Source organism: Marmota marmota, unplaced genomic scaffold (assembly GCF_001458135.2).
Source record: "Marmota marmota marmota unplaced genomic scaffold, marMar, whole genome shotgun sequence".
Classification (NCBI taxonomy): Eukaryota; Metazoa; Chordata; class Mammalia; order Rodentia; family Sciuridae; genus Marmota; species Marmota marmota.
The window spans coordinates 10,942,309-10,960,436 of NW_026000261.1; the positions used below are offsets into that span (position 1 = coordinate 10,942,309).

At 39.0% G+C, this 18,128-nt stretch overlaps 1 long non-coding RNA gene across 17 annotated transcripts in view; it reads left to right on the plus strand.

Moving 5' to 3' along the window:
• LOC107152424 overlaps positions 1-18,128 on the plus strand; it is a 104,077-nt gene that overhangs the window by 5,336 nt on the left and 80,613 nt on the right. For 10 of the 17 annotated variants that reach the window (XR_007344904.1, XR_001504782.2, XR_007344906.1 and 7 more), the window contains 3 exons: positions 5,066-5,304; positions 6,881-6,993; positions 8,036-8,176. This is a non-coding gene — a long non-coding RNA (uncharacterized LOC107152424). Of the gene's footprint in view, positions 1-4,149; positions 4,296-5,065; positions 5,305-5,913; positions 6,133-6,880; positions 7,656-8,035; positions 8,177-18,128 lie in introns of all 17 variants that reach the window. The other 7 variants (XR_007344916.1, XR_007344915.1, XR_007344914.1 and 4 more) reach the window with 7 other exon arrangements.

The following is an 18,128-nucleotide window of genomic DNA, read 5'->3' on the forward strand; positions in this document are numbered from 1 at the left end:
ATATATATATATATATATATATATATATATATATATATATATATATATATATTCATTCCAGGGCTTGATACAAGCTCAGATTATACTGTCCTGCTATCGTAGCCTCATGAGCCCTACTCAGCAACCCCTCTTAGTGATGAAGAGGAGATAGGAGAAGAAATTCTGCCCTTTTTGCCAAGATACCTTGGTGTAGGGCCACATGCAATGGTTGATCCCTGAAGCATGAGTGGGATCAGGAAGCAGCTCAGCTGTTGCCCTTGGGACCAGTAAGCTATAAAGAAGGAAAGTGTGTAAACTAAACTGCTTAAAACAAATACTCTATTTCATCTCCTTTAATCTTAACTGCTACAGAGGTTTCCTGTTATTATTATCATTATTCATATCAGGGTACTGGCTTCAGGAGAGTTTAAGTAAATTAGGAAAACCCTTTGTGATCTTCCTTTGGGCAGGTTCTCCTAAATTGTCATAAAGTCTTCCAATTTGGTCTTCATGCCCTCTGGGCTATGAATGATTTAATCTTCCTGGGGGTGGACATTACATGTTCTTGGGATGTTCAACCATATTTAAAAAGTATGGTCTGTTACATTTTTAAGTCACAATATTATTGAAATTGTAAAAAAAAATCTTCCTTAGCAGACATTATATGAAAACTTGGGAGAAACTGGTAAACTACACTTCAGATACTGGGTTAGTGTTCATGGTTTGTAAAATATACTCACAGATTTGCAAGCAAGTTCAACAGATAATTCACATAAAAATATACATGAATGGGATCTATCTCCATTTTGCCTTTTCTTTTATAATGAAAGGAGTATATTTTGCAAAGAATTATATGTCTTAAAACAATTTGTTTAATATGATATGGGTTCTTCTTGAAAAATTCATATGTATGTTAAAATAGTTTCATCTGCTGTTGACCCCAATCTACATGTCATTCACTGATTTCTCTGAAAGAGGGATATTTTAGTGTATGTTAAGGTGTTCACACTGTGGAGGGGTCCCTCTCAGAGAACAAGGCCTTCACTCTCCATTACCCCACCCCTACATAGGCTTCCCAGTCCTTCTTCTTTCATGCTCTCATAGTCATCCCCACTCCAGGACATTATGTACACAACTGCCCAGACATGATGCAGGTAGTTCATCCTTTCTGCCACTTCATTATAGCCCCACCACTGCTACCTGGTGTTTCAAGTTATAGATTTCTCTGAGCATGTCTTCACAGTCTTCTTTTACACCTACTAGGTTTCTGTGGCAGAAATAGAATCAGTCTGTACATAGATTCATAAGGTGATTTTTTCTAAGTTTTTTTTTTTTTTTAATTGGTGCATTATAGTTGTTCAGATGGTGGAATTTGTTATGTATTCTTACTGGCACACATATAACAGTATAATTTGGCCAATATAATTCCCCAGTATTTTCCCTTTCTCTCCCTTCCACTATCCCCCTGTTCCCTTTCTGCTACCGATCTCCCTTGGATTCATATTCTGTCTTCATTGCAGTTTTTGTATTTGTTTTTCCTTGCACCCACAGCTTTGTATAGAGGTTTGATGATGGAGGAACATTGGTGCCACCTGGTGACAGAATTCTGAACTGCAACTTGAACACCCTTAAGTAGGTAGATGGGAGGGAGAGGCTGTGGCCCAAGACTACCTACAGAACTTTCTGGAAGTTTTTGTGGAAAGGGGGACATTCCCAGGATGCAAGGATACAGACAGCCTTCAGATGGAAAGTTCTGAAGAGAAAGCTCTATGTGAGAGGAATAAAAAGATCATTTAAAGTTCTATGCTTTGAGATCTCTTCATGAATAGCTAGAGATTTATATAAGAATAAATAGAACCAGGACATTTATTACCTTATTAACCTGCCTTTACTCTTTTTTAAATTTATTTTTTTAGTTGTAGTTGGACACAATACCTTTATTTATTTATTTTTATGTGGTGCTGAGGATCACATCCAGGGCCTCTCACATGCTAGGCAAGTGCTCTACCACTGAGCCACAACCCCAGCCCCTGCCTTTACTCTTATTATGACCATTTTTTCCCATTTCAGGGATGTTATACTGTACCCAGCTCTTTTGTAAGCATTTTTATACATAGTTCCTGAAAGTATCCTTTCAAACCACAGGAAAATATAAAATTTTGTACTAATATAAAGTATTCAAGATATGATTAATTTATATTCCTTATATTACAGTGAATAAGTACCTGTATCTCCATGTTATCAAACTTTAAATAAAGATGTGGATGCAAGGAGGAAAAACCTACTAAAACTCTCATAGAAGTCAGCAAATGAATTGCAGGGAGATCAGTAGTGTGTTTTAGTAGCACATTTCTATGATAAAATTTGAAATTGCAAGATATTTTCAACATTTTTATATAAACCAGTGTTTCCTGATAACATGCCCCAAATTTTATTTCATCAGTACCTGTACTGATGTTTGTATGCACACTAATAAAAATTGATCAATCTTATTAGATAGTATATGTTAATGGTGTTAAATTTCCATGGTCTTTGATTAAGCCATCTCAACTGTGGAATTTACCTTCCTTATGTGGCAGGAAAAGTCCCCTGTCTTCACTTATCCCTGAAGTAGGTGGACACTTACAACCCCTTGGGGGAAAAAGGAAACTGTGGACTCTGACCTTTTGCAACTTCCTTAATCTGACAAAGTTCCCCTGTCTGCCAAAAGTAAGCCTGCCAAAAATATCTGACAAACTCTTCCCATGATGAGGCCCCAATAAACCCTATAAAACTCAGACCCTTGTTGTAGCCAGTCACCATTTTCCTCTTGAAAACGTGCCCCTCCGCTACTTAATAAAGAATTGCTAGTCCATTGAGGTCTGTCTTTGTTTCTTTTCCTTTTTGCTTTCTCTTTCATTTGCTTTCAGTTCCATCCTGATAAGGGCAGAGAAGGCCACTTCCCTAGCTAACTCAGAGTCTTCAAGCCCCCTATACCTCAGGGATTGTTTTATAATGTAGCTTTTTAAAAGTAATTATTTAGGTATGGCAAGCCCAGGAGATCAGAAGACCTCTGCTGTGGAGAAGAGTTTGCTACTCACAGTTGAGAGAATCTTCAAACCACACAAGTCCACATAGGGAAGCACTAGTTTAGGTCAGGAGGCAGAGAGAACAGGAGATAAGGACATTATTATGTTGAGTTCATCAGGAAGGGACTGAAATCAAAGTATACAAGTTTAGGGCTGGCTACATTTAATTTATTTTGGCTATGGGGTGGGGAGCTGTCATGATTTTTCTGTTTCAGTCACTAGGGTGATTAGGACAGGAAATTATTGGCCTGCAGTTTAAAAGCTCAAAACCATATATATGCTTGAGGGAAGGCCTGGATGTGTTGGTTTATATATGAAAGGCACACTCCCAGGTGAGTTATGTTCTAGCTCTAGGAATTAGCTAACTTGTTGAGAGCCACAGCCGAAGGGGCCCCAGCAAACTTCCAGCTGCCGGCTGATGATTGGCTCACAGGGGCCCCAGCAACATCTAGCTGATTGGCTCCTCTGCGGTGATGCTCATTGGGCTGTTTCCCTGCCCTTTCAGACCACGGAGCTGCTCATTGGGGGACTTTTTTGGCTCCACCCACGTGACCCAGCCAATCGGCCTCAAGAGCAGGAGGTTGTAGGAGGTGGGGAGAAGCTTGGGTGGGAGAGAGAGGCTTGTGGAAAGCGGGTGGTGGCAGTTGAGGCTCTGAGGGTTTTTCCTGAGAGGCTGTTTTGTTTGGCGTGTGTGGTTCTAAAAATAAAGTTAGTTTCTTTTGACAAGTGGCTCCTGATTGTGCCCAGCCAGACTGCGGCACTAACTCAGAAGGGCTTTCCTTCTCTTGTAAGCAAGGACTCAGATGCATATCATCAAGTATGCAGTAAATAAGGAGAAATAGTTAATACATCCAGCCATCCCTTCAGTCAAACAGGAAAATCTGCCCCATGATTGAGATGGACCATCCACAGAGTCACCACAAGTGTTGATATGGGGCAGTGCTCAGGTACATACTCCTGAAGAGACCTTCAGACCTCCCCACTCATCCCTGTCTGGGAGAAATTCCCCTTTCTCTCTCTTATCTGTGTCTTCTGAGGCCCTACCCCTCTCCACCATATACCAGTAGCTCATTATTTCCTTTAAATTCATGTTTCTTTCAAGGGTGGAAGAAACATTGCCTTCAGACAGCTTCTGTCTCCAGCCCTGCCATAAACCTCCACTGAGGAAAAGGGAAGGGGCACCATGCTTGGTTCTCTGCTGCAGGGAAAGCAAACACAGGGGGAACAGAGATTAACCTCTTCTACAGTGTGAGTCCTGACACATTTGCTGCAGACATGCCACCAGCAACTCAAGGTGCCCAGGCTGGCAGGTTCTCTCCCTGAATCTGGTAGTAGGCCTCTACCAGAGATGAACAACCTCTTTGTCATCTACCTCTGTTGTTAGGAGTATATTCTTTGTATTCACACACATCCCTAAAGAGGGTGCTACCTGTCACGAGGATTAAATGCATCCATATACCGTAAGAGTGTAGCATTGGGCTCAGTTAAAAATCTGGTCCTAAGCTCTAGCTTATTTTCTCTCTAGAGCTAGAAACTCATATGGCTCCTTGAGTCCCATCATGCAAATCCTCTTAACCAAGTGGCAGGTCTCAATCACATTGGGATGCCCTTCCCAATCCTCCCCTGTTGGTAAAGCTAATACTTCTTTATTTAAGGCTATTTAATAAATGACATCATAACAATATGGGCCTTAGAGGATTGATATACCCATTTGCCACCAATAGTGTATCCATTGCCTCTTTATTCCACCAAGAAAAAGTGCTACCAGCTTTTGATTTTTGTGCCAATCCGATCTGCTTGTTTTCCCCTGTCCTGCCAGATTGCAAGAGTGCTCTCAGAAGGTTAATAAACTTGCATATTCACAGGCTTTATCCACTATAGTTGCCAGATTTAGCACATAAAAATAAAAGATACCTAGTTGAATTTGAATTTCAGATAAAATTACATTACATTCCACATTCACTAAAATTATTCCTTCTTTATCCAGAATTCATATTGTGTTTCCTCTTTTTCATCAGGCAACCCTCCATAGGGAGAGCTCTTTGTCTAACCAATGTGCTCCATGCAACCAAAAGCCCTAGATGGATTCAAAGCAGATGCCAGGACCAGCCATCATCCACATCAGGGAGCTCTCTGGATGTAACAGATGAGTGGAGCCTCCAGATGCCAGCAGCACTAGATGACAGATACCACATGTAGCAGAAAATGCCCAGTTGAGCCCAGCCACCAGAAACAAGCCACTTATAAGGAGAAAGAGGTGAATTAGCTCACAGTTTTGGAAGTTGAATGCACAACACTTGTAGATTAGAACTGGTGAAGGTCCCATGGCAGATGGCAGTGGCAGGAGCATATGCAGGAGCAAGATTACACCTGGAACAAGGAAGCAGAGAGAGCTGCATGGGCCAGGCCAGCAATCCTCTCCTAAGAACTCAAGGACTCGCACCTCTGAGAAGACACAGTTAACCATGGCAGTTGGTGGAAGGCTCAGACTTGACACAGGAGAGTATTTAGTGGCCCCTTAAAGACCTGAGCCTTTAAAAGCAACACCATAGGAATAGTTAGGGAATCGGCAGACACAGAAAGAGAAGAGTTGTGGGCCTGCCACCCCTGAAGAGCAGAACAGAAACGTGCTCTTAAAGGGGCTGCTTACTAACAATGTTGCAGGGATGGGGCCTCTGGGAAAGCAAGGCAGTTCAAAGACCCCCCCCCCCACTAAACCCAATACTTGCATAAAAGCCAGAAATATTTCAGACATGTCCCTCATATTAACAGGCATCAGTTTATTAGAATAGGTGGGAAAGGGGATAAGGGAGCGAGCAGGTCCTCTCAGAGAATAAATGGATATCATGCCTCTCTTGCACTCCAGTTTTATTGAGGGATCCCAGAGAAGTTTCCAGAGAGTCCCACCAAGGTTCACCTTTTGACTTTTGACTGACAGTAGAATAATATCAGACTTTGAAGTCTCTGCTGCCATGACAACAAGAGGTCATTTTGGCCCATGCTGCCTGGTTCCAACTGGATTCATCTTATCTCCCTGAGTTCCAGAATCTGGTGTTATAAAGATCACAGAAGTCTCCCCCTTCAGGTTAGCCTGCATTCTTCTCATGGACATCATTTCAGACCTGCATTTCTTCTGCAGATAATAAGTAGTTTGCTAAGGAATGTGACATATCCTGTCCACTTAAGCCAGGCAGGGCTACAGGTAAATTGCTTCTGGGAAAATAAAGCATGTGGGGGTCAGCACATTAGACCCATTTTATAGAATTAGTCTCTTAACCTCATGTTCCCAGCACACACATCTGTCTGTCCCTATCATCAAGAGACTTAAAGGGATGGCCTGGATTGTGGGCTCCCTGTTTCTCTTTACAGTCTCAGCCATCATGTGAATCATTCTTGCCATACAACAGGAGTGGGTGTGTACAGAGTTTAGATGTGTTTTAGTCATGGATGCTCCTCCACGTGGAAGAAAATATCAGGAATGGAGGATAAGAATTCCCAAGAATAAACTATTGTATGGTTGATTTGACTAGGATTCTGCCCGATAAATGCATATATCATTATAGATCTGCATCCCAGATATAACTCAAATGTCATTTTTGGTGTTCCTAGTTCATTTAGACCCATGACTATGGACAGCCTCTGAGTTTCTGCCACAGATGGGCAAACTAGATAGGATGGTATGTGAGTTTTACATGTTCCTCTCAGAAGGCTAGCTCAATTGCAAGAGCACTAGGAGACATCCATCCCTGTTTGTGTGTACTGATGATACTCGTCTAAGATAATTTTTAAAGCCAGTACAATTCCACAATTCTCTCATTATTATGTTTTCTCAGGAGTCCTAAATTGTGAAGGGAAGGACAAGGGAACAGAAGGAAGACTGACTGGAAGGAAGACAAGGAAACAGAACGAAGACTGCTCTGTTTCCAGAGCAGCGTCCCGGCTCCAGGTGTTTGGACTCAGCGGAGGGTGTGGGTGCCCTGCGGTGGTGGGTGATCCTCCCTGGGGTGTGGGAGATAAAGGGATCCCAGACCCAAGTCGCCTCGTTCCTGCTCTGGGACTCGGAGCCTGGCTGACTTGAGAGGGAGAGAGATGTGGGACTCTCCTGGCCAAAGGAAGCATGACATAACGGCCTGTGTGATAATTGAGGGATCTTAAATGTCTGTATGAATTTAGGCCACTTCTTATTCCTTTTTCAAATTTGTACTTAGAGTGGGCCAGGGTGTCCTGTACCTCCTTAAGGAGTTGAACTCCTCTGAAAGAGTGGGCAGAGTTTTTCCCATTGCCTGAGACTGAGTCTGAGCCTAGTTCCTCTAATTATTACAGTTTCTCAGGAGGCGACCTGAAGAGTGAAGGTGTTTTGCTTTTAGATAAGGGTGAGGGGACAAAGAGGAGGCCTGCCTAGAAGAATTTCTGATGCGCAGGACCCTCCTGCGCAGGTTCTGTGCACTGTGGTTGCCATAGAAACGTGACGTCATTGTGGCGACAGTGACGACATTCTGAAGGAGACGGAGTTGCTTTCTTGAGAAAATACCTGGCCCGCCTTCAGCAGAGGGTGTAGGTGCCTGGCGGTAGGGGCTGACCCTCCCTGGGCAGTGTGGGAAGACGAAGGTACCTCACACCCCAGTTGCCTAGTTCGCGCTCTGGGATTTTGTGCCCAGCAGCTGGAGGGGAGAGGGATGAGAGACACTCCTGGCCTTAGGCAGCGTGATGTCCTGCTACTTGTGCCCTAGACCTACTTTCCGTGAAAGGCGGGGTGCAGAAGGATAATACAGGGAATGGCTCTCTGAGCCCAGTTTGCCCTTGGTAAATCGGGGGCAAGAATGCTCAGCTACAGGATTGCTGGGACCTTTCGTGATAACACATGTAAGCCCCATTGTTCTGGTTATTGTGGGATCACTAATGCTCACTTCAGTACCTAGCATGGTTCCACGGATATAATTATTCCAATAAAGCATAGTAATTTCTGGATTCTGTATCTTCCTGGACAGTTCTTCATCTGGTGATTGAGCTCATATCAGGTGTCTGAAGAAGATAGTTTCTGAGGTTGTGGGTCATGATGGCTGCTGAAGCTTCTACTCCAGATCTGAAGGGTAGCAGTGCTCAGGAGACCCCAGACACTTCCATCCCTGGTAAGATATAATGCCTAGCTCAAGTTAGTTCATAGATCTGAACAGTAGTATATGGTGGACTAGCATACATGAGGTTCACAGAATGGCCAGAAAGTAGAGAAGCTACTTTGATCTTATCCTTGAAGAGGTTTAGCAGGTAGAATTTGCCTTCAGCGGGTACCATGCTTTGTAGTAGTCCCTGAGGCCCATCTTAGTGATACTTTTCTCTGTCAGAAAGTAATGAATAGTTCCCTAAGGTACACGCTGTTTAACACACATATAAATATATTTTCTGGCTATTATAATCAACAAATCTCATATATCTCTCATATGGGTGTGGAAATATGTAATTGATTACAAGGAAGCTCTTTCTAGCAATTTGAGATTGTAACATGAATGCTTCCCAAGTAGCTACAGTTTTAACTATTGTCTAATCATTATTTTTAAGTCAGAAATATTCTAAGTATTAGCTTAAAATGTCACTTTTAAGAATTTTAAAAACATTTAAATAATAATTACTTGTGTATTTGTCCTGTCATAGTGAGACCCAGTAACATTTCAAATGACCAGGTGCTCTTAAGTACTACTATAATTATATTCCCAGAACATCACATTTTCAGAACATTCTCTCCTTACCATGCTCTATCCCCAGCAACCACTTAATATTTTGTTAACAGATTAGTTTTTATTTTTATACTTTCACATGAATGGAATCAGATTGCTTTTACTTTTTTGATCTGGATTATTTTATTCAGCTTATATATTTGTTTTAGTTTTTAAAATTATCTTAGCCATGAATATATGAATCAGCAGAAGCATTATTTCTGAATATGTGAGAAAGAATTTCTTGAGTATTCAGTATGTACTATCCACTAGAGGAAGACTTGTGTATGGGAAACAGGGAAACAGGGGATTACCAGTTCTTTTGTCAAACACCTAAATATCCATTTTATATACACTGAAGGAAAAGCACTTAATAGGTTTATATTCAAATTTATGATAATAATAAATATTTTACAAATGAATAAAACAATTTGGAGTTATTAAACTTTCCCCCCAAAAGGATACTATATGGAGGGAATAAATTTGTCTCCACCCTCTGAATTGCTATGTTGAAGCCCTACTGCAGAATTGGATATTATTTGTATGTATAAACTTTTTAAGAGATAATTAGGTTTACATGAGGTCATGAGGGTAGCCTTATAAGAACAGAGATGTGAAATATCTGTCACTCACTCAGCCATGTGAGGATGCCACAAGAAGACAGTATATGCAGACTAGGACGAGGGCCTTTGCTAGATAAAAATACTGCATCCACCTTGAACTCCAACTATCCAGCCTCCAGAACTATTGAAATAAATGTTTGTTCTTTAAAATAACCAGTTATTGTATTCTGTGATAGCAGCCCTGACTAAACCAAGGGATGATAACATAGTAGTATTTTTCCCTATTGTAAATCAAGCTTTTGGGCTTTGATAATGATAAAAACCAAACCATAGTAATGGCTTGGGTCCTAGGTATATTTTTTGTACCTACATATTTAATGTCAATAATGAGAAAGAAAGTGAATAAGTAAATAGTAATCACATGAATATTTTTATTTCAGTAATTAAAAAGAGGTATTCCATATACACTAGTCTTTAGATATAATTTCTTCATTCTTATTTACTAACAATGTAAATTTCTATCCTACTTGCTGAAGAATTTAACAAATAGATCATTTTTTATCCCGTGGTAATGGCATCCAGGAGAATCTTTTGCTAGCTACTGTAAACTCCTTTTCTCAGATTTTAAGGGGTGGTTAGAATTCACAAAATATATTTTACAGTGTGACTTTGTACCATTATACAAGTCTGAGTTTTCTGTCTCAGATGACTAACTGCATAACATGGTATATGAGTTTTTCATGTTCTCCTTAGAAAGCTAGCTCAACTCCAAGAGCCCCTAGGAGACATCCATCCTTGGGTCTCTGTGTACTGATGATACTTCTTTTTTTTTTTTTTTTAAATTGTTGTTTGTAGTTGTACATGGACAGAATGCCTTTATTTTATTTGTATATAGTGCTAAGGATCAAACCCAGTGCCTTGCACATGCTAGGCCAGCTCTCTTCCGCTGAGCCCCAGCCCCAGCCCCTGATGATGCTTCTTTGAGGTCATTTTTAAGCCAATACAATACATACTTTGCTCCAACAACCTGGGAGGAATGCTCCCGATTTCCTGTATTCCTGCCTAGATTCTCTCATTAGTATGTTGTTTTGGGTTCCCTGAAGGGTGAAGGCATTTTGACTGAAGAGAGAGACAAGGGGACAGAAGGGAATGTCTGCATGGAAGGCTTTTTCCTAGAATAGGAACATTTGGTGCATTGTGGTTGCTACTGTGACAACATTCCAAAGGAAACACAACCAACTTGCTCTAATTGGAGAGCAGCCTACCACTTCTGGTTGTTTGGACTTAGTGGAGGGTGTGGGTGCCCTTGTGGTGAGGGCTGAGCCTCTCTGGGGTGTGGGGAGATGAAGGGATCCCAGACGCAAGTTGTCTCATTCCTGATCTGGGACTCATAGCTCTGCTGACTTGAGAGGAGAGAGATGGGGGACCCTCTTGTCCTCACACAGTGTGATGTCCTGCTCCAGGGTGTCCTGGATTTACTTTCCATGTGAAGGGATGCAGGGGGATAAGACAGGGAATTGCCCTCTGCAGCCAAGCTTCTCTGTAAAATGGGGGCAAGAATGCTCGGCAACAGAATTAATGGGTTCTTCAATGATGATACATGGGAGAATCCCATAGCTTTGTGCTTTTTGTGGGAGCATAAATGCCTGTATCAGCCATGTGTGGTGGTGCATGCCTGTAATCCCAGTGGCTCAGGAGGCTGAGGTAGGAAGATGTCAAGTTCAAAACCAGCCTCAGCAAAAATGAGGCACTAAGCAACTCAGTGAGACCCTTTCTCTAAATAAAATACAAAATAGGCCTGGGGATGCAGCTCAGTGGTTGAATGCCCCTGAGTTCAATACCCAGTACCAAAAAATTAAAAAAAAAATAATAAATGTCTGTATCAATTTAGGCCCTTTTTATTCCTTTTCAATTTTATTTTTTTAAATATTTTTTTAGTTGTCAAGGGACTTAATTTACTTATATGTGGTGTTGAGAATTGAACCCAGTGCCTAGCACATGCTAGGCAAGTGCTCTACCACTGAGCCACAACCCCAGCCTTTAATTTTATTTTTATAAGATGATAAATGAGGAAAGAAGAAGAAAAAAGCCTAGGTGAAAAATTCATTTTCTGTTTTTTATGATCCCTACCCAAATGTACCAGTGCCATTGGTCATTGACCAGTGCTAGTGTGGTGCCTGGCAAATATTTACACCATAAAGCATAGTAATTCCTAATTCTGGATAGCTCTTCATCTGGTAACTAAGCTCATATCAAGTGTCTCAAGAAGACAGTTTCTCTGGATGTGGGTCATGATGGCTGCTGAAGCAGTACTCAGGAAACTCCTGACACTTCCATGCTGGTAAAATATAATGCCTGGCTCAAGTAATTCTTAGATCAGGACCAGAGTACATGGTGGAAGAGTGTACATGAGGTTCATAATTTAGTCTGAAAGTAGAGAGACTACTTTTATCTCATTATTAATATGTGGATTTTCCTTCTATCACCTCTGCACTTTGTAGTAACCATTGAGGCCCATATAGAAAGTTTGTCTTAGTCTGAAAACAATGATTTGTCCTGCTTAAAGAAGGTTGATCTTCTCTTGAACTTGTAGTAAATATACATATATTTTCTCTGCATGGAGTATAATAAGCAGTGGCTCCCAAGTATCTCTTTAGATCAGTGTTGAATGGCAGTTGCTTAGAGAGTCTTCCTTAGCAATTTGAGATTTTAACATGGATTCTTCCCTTGTAACCACAGTTTTATTACAGAGTGAAATTTTTTTAAAGCCAGGAATTTTCCAAGTGCTACATCAATAAGTCACTTACAAGAATTTAAAATGTTAAAATATTAATTAACCTATATATTTGCTTTCTTTTAGTGATAATCCAAAAGTTCCTTTATATTAACCAGATACTATTAAATATTATTATTACTACATTCCCAGGACATCATATTTTAGTTCTTTGTTCCCCACCCACCCTTCCCTTACCATGCCTGTTCCCAGGCATCCACTGATCTACTGTCAATAAATTAGTTTTTTTCCTTTAGTTTTCTATATATGGAATCATACAGATTGTCTCTTGGGATGGATAGGAGAAGGTCTTGCTTGTTTCATTCAGCATAATTTTTAAATTTAATTTTATTGTTTGTATTATCGTTTTAGACATAAATATATGAACAAATGACTACTTTCTGAACACTTAGGGAACTCTCAAGTACTTAATATATACTATCTGTTATAAGCAAACTTGTGTTTGGGAAATATGAAGTTTACTAATTCTTCTGTGAGTCAACAAATATCCATTTAATATACTCCAAAGAAGAAAAAACTACATATTCACTTTCAGGTTTAAGACTTTATTCTTGTTTAAGCCCACCCAATGCATGGTATTCTGTTATAACAGCTGTAACATCTAAGCCAAGGGACAGTAGAAATATTAATATTTTTTTCCATTTGTAAAGCAAGCTTTTTGGCTTTGAGGATGATAAAAAACCAAACCTTAGAGATGGGTTAGGTCCTAGACTTTTTGTTTCATACCTACATATTTAACTTCAAACACAGATTTTGTTGAAAAGTAATAATCAAATGAATATTTTATATTTCATTAACTTGTTTTATAGTCATTTCATGTAACGTATCTTTTTTACGTGAATTGACTCCAAGGGTACTTAAAACTTCTGAGCTACATCCCCATCCCTTTTTGCTTTTTATTTTTACACCTTTATTTTAATTAATTATTTATTTTTACATGGTGCTGAGGATCAAACCCAGTGCTTCACATGTGCTAGGCAAGCATTCTACCACTGAGCTACAACCCAGCCCTTAGCTTTTTATTTTGAGATGATCTTTGTAAGTTGCGTAGGGCTTTGCTAAATTGCTGAGACTTCCTTTGAACTAGGCAGTCTTCCTGCCTCAGCCTTCTGAGCCGCTGGTATGAAATGCATGTGCCATCACCCCCAGGCAGGTAACATGTCTTTAGATGTAGTATCTTGCATATGCATGAGCTAATAAATGTATAATCTTTTTTCCCTATTTACTGAAAATGTTAATAGATTGTCTTATACCAAAATAATGTTAGTAAAGTGCAGCAGAACATTTTACTTATATAGACTGGTGTTTTTCAAAATATTTTTACTAGAATTCACACAAAATATATTTTATATTTTAATTTAATACAAATATGCATATTTATAACTGAAACCAATGAACAATTCCTGACTACTTGTGCTCCAGTATATATTTATTCCATTCATCTCTAGCCTATGTTTAGTTTCCTTTAAAAATAATGAAAATGACCTAATAAATTGATTTTATAACCCACTAATGGGTTGCCACTGGCTTTGTGAAGACACTTCTAGACTAATCTTCAAGATACAGCTCAAGTTCAGATACCACTAGTTGATGGACCCTGCCTTCCTCCATATACATGGGTGACTGATAGTCTAGGTATTCCTCCTCAGGGCCACTATCAGCCATCTAAATGAAGGCATGCTTCTGTTAATAAACATTAACACCTACATTTTTGATCCCATAGCCATAATTTTCTAATCACAAATAACTCTTTTCAGCTTAAACCCTTCACAATGCTACAAGATTTACCCAGTCTTCTTTGACTTTGTTTTCATTCTTATCCCAGGGAGGGAAATTCTGCTCAGAGATTTCCCAGCCTGGCTGCCTACTATTGCCTCTTCCTTCTTTTTCACAAATTTTTATGGAGATAAAATTTATATAATATAAAATTCACCCTTTTAACCATTTTAAATTGAGCAATTATGTGGGGTTTAGGATATAAACTGTGTTATACAACCATTGCCACTCTCTAATGTGTTAAGAATTGTTTTATGGCAAAGAGTGTGGTCTTTATTTGGTGACTCCTCCAAGTGAGCTTGAGAATGTGTATTCAGCTGTCATTGGATGACGTATTCTGTAGTTGTCAATTATATTCAGTTGAATTTAAATATACTATAACTTGTTCTCTCATTCCTCTAATTAGTATGATTTCTCATTTGATAGTTTGAAGGGTGAAAGTTTTTTCTCAGTGAAAAGCAACAATATAAGGGAACAAACAGAGGCATTACTCATTTGGAAAACCAATATTCATATTTCAGTTGCCATAGTAACCTTCTTTCCATAGTGTGACCTTTATGCCTTTAATAGAGACAGACCTAGCATGATATAAAGAATAGGGAATCGCCATCAAATATCTCAGGAAGTGGAGAGGTCACAGTAATCATTGGTCTAGGTCCAGGTCCTTGTGACTTAAGGTGACCTCTGCAGCACAACCTTGTTAAAGCTGAGGGGAATGTCTCACTGGTGGTCTTAGATACTCCTCAGTGAGTAGCTGAGTCTCGGGCCATAATCAGGTCTTATAGGAGTGTGTGGAAAAGGATGGAGGGAGCCCAGCCTGATTGGAATGGAGAGTGGGGGCCTCCCAGGAGAATAGACATGGCTCTGAGATAATGGATTGGACCCTCTGTGGCGTGTTGTTTTATAAGTGAAAAGATAAGTGCATTGAACCAAAGTAACCAAGTATCCTAGGAGGTGATATTTACATCCTTACTATCTAGACTATGGGAAACATGTATACCCCATACCCCTGTGCGTGGGCTCTCTCTCGTTGAGCGAGGAGGTCCACAGAACAGGGTAGAGGAGAGTGTGGCTGTGGAGTTGCTAATTAAGACCTCCAAAGTCCAAGCAGGAAGCAGGTCTGATTTTATTGCACAGTTACCATGTATATATACTCAAGTAGTAGATAAGCAGATTACAGGCAGCCACCAATGCAATGTACGCTCACTGTCCTTGCAGCGACCAATTGAGGAGTGGGCTGTGGAGCAAGCACAGGGACTGCAATACATGGCCTCACACCCAGGGCTGTGCCTATGGGATAAGCTCACATGCCTAGCACGAGGAGAGTGGCCTGTCACTCAGACGCCCTTAACGTATGCCATGTATGCAGTACTCCATGCACTTGTCCCCACACCCCAGGATATCTCTCATTCATTTATTGGTTTACATACATATACATGGTTAATTGGTGCCCTATAATGTGGTGAATGCCTTCATGCCAATTTCCTCTGCCATTGCCTTTATAAATGACAAGGTTGGCTTTGAACTTGTGACCCTCATGCCTCAGTCTCCTATGTCCCTGAAATTACATATGATGGCCACTGTGTTCAGCTTAATATGGCATTTAAATGCCTTTGTTTTAGGTATATGTCTTGAAAAGCAATTGTTTTTAATTTTACTTCAATAGGTAATCTGAAAGTCATTTACTTTTAATTATTAAGTTATATCCATTTACATTTTTATGGGGTCAATATATTTGGTCATTTGTGTTCAATTCTGTTCTATTGTTTACACATACATAAATACATTATGGAACTTCACTGTCTTTTTGTACGCCATCTATTTTATTTATTTTTTGGTGCCATGGATTGAACCCAGGCCTCATGCATTCTAAGCATGTGCTCTATCTAATCATACTATACCCTCTTATCCAGGTCATCTGTTTTATTTGCTCTCTGCTTTTATGTATACCTCTCACATGGGTATGGAAATATGTTGAATTTAAATATCCTATAACTTGTTCCCTTCTAGCAATTTGTAATTTTAACATGAATTCTTCTGGAGTAACTATGGTTTTATTTATTGTCTAATGATTATTTTTAAGCCAGAAATGTTCCAAGAGTTAGCTTAAAATGTCACTTTTATAAGGATTGAAAAGTTGTAAAATAACAATTACTTGTGTATTTGCCCTATTATAGGCAAATAGGGATACCCAGTTACATCTTTGAAATGATCAGATGCTTTTAAGTACTACTTTGAATATATTCATCCAACATCACATTTACTGAACATTCTCTCCTTGCTGTGCTCTGTCTCCAGGAAACTACTTATCTTTTGTTAATACTTTAGTTTTGATTTCTTATACATTTATTTAAATGGAATCAGATGACATGCACTTTTTGATCTGGCTTTTTTATTGAGCTTACGTATTTGTTTTAGCTTTCAAAATTATCATAGACATGAATATATGAAACAGCAGCATTATTTATGGAGATTTGGGAATTACTTTCCAGAGTATTCAGTACATACTATCTACTAGAGGAAAACTTGTGTATGGGAAACAGTTCTTTTGTGAAATATCTAAGTATCCATTTTATACACACTAAAGGAAAAATTCTTAATAGATTCATCTACAAATTTAAGATTATAATAAATATTTTGCAAATTAGTATGCCAATTTAGAGTTATTAACTTTCCCCCAAATAGGATACTACACAGACTGAATGAATTTATCCCTACCCCTGAATTGATATGTCGAAGCCCTACTGCCCAGTGTGATATTATTTGGATGTATGACCTTTAAGAGGTAATTAGGTTTAGATGGGGTCATGAGGTTAGCCTTATAAGAATAGAGTAGTGTTATCTCATTGTAGTTTACATTAACATTTCATTAATTACTAATGATTGTTACTGTTTATATGCTTAATTGACACATGTATATCTTCTTTCGAAAATGTCATTTCAAATATTTGCCCATATATTTATTACAGTGTCTATTTCATTCACTTTTGAAAGATTTTCTATGGTCTAGAAATATCTTTATAAGATATACAAATTAAAAACATTTTCTGCAAGTCAGTTGTTTCTCTTTTCATTTTTTCAACAGTGTCTTTGGAAGAGCAAACATTTTTTAATTTGAGAAAGTTTAGTTTATCAATTTGTTCACTTATGGATTGTGTTTCTGATATCTCATTTATGATATCTTTACTTAGACAAAAAGCAAAAGGATTTTCTCCTGAGTCTTCTGCTAAAAGTTTTAGTTTTATATTTACATCTGTAATCCAGAGTTACCTTTATATGTGGTACAATATATGGATTAGCGTTAACTTTTGTCAGGCAAATATCCAAAATATCTAGCATTATTTTAAAAAAAAAATTTAGTTGCAGTTAGAAACAATACCTTTATTTTATTTATTTATTTTAATGTGGTGCTGAGGATCAAACATAGGGCCTTACACGTGCTAGGTGAGCGCTCTACTGCTGAGCCACAACCCCACCTGTCCAGTATTATTTTTGAAAAGAGCATCCTTTCTCAACTGAGGTGCCTTTGTATCTTTGTCAAATAGTTGTCCTTATACATACATGAGGATGGGATTCTGAATTCCTTTTTCTTTTCCTTTGATCTACTCTTCTGTATTGATGCCAAGAGCATACTGTCTTGATTGCTATTGGTTTATAGTAAGTCTTGAAATCAGAAGTATTTGTCCTCTTTCTTTTTTTCAAACGACCTTTGAATTTCCACATGAATTTTAGAATTAGTCTATCAATTTGTTTCAAAATCAGGGATAGAGTTTTTATTGAGTTTACATTGAATCTATAGAACAGATTGGGGATAATAGGCATCGTAACAGTCCTGAATCTTCTGGTTGTATGATAAATGTGCAATAATAACAAGGGGCATTTATTCACCTTAAGAAGTGTTGTCCTGAAATACTCTCCTGCTTCAGGGATAGCCCTTGGCAAGTTACTTTTTTTTATTTTTTTTTAATTTTTATTGTTGGTTGTTCAAAACATTACATAGTTCTTGATATATCATATTTCACACTTTGATTCAAGTGGGTTATGAACTCCCATTTTTACCCCATATACAGATTGCAGAATCACATCAGTTACACATCCATTGATTTACATATTGCCATACTAGTGTCTGTTGTATTCTGCTGCCTTTCCTATCCTCTGCTATCCCCCCTCCCATCCCCTCCCCTCTTCTCTCTCTACCCCCTCTACTGTCATTCATTTCTCCCCCTTGTATTATTTT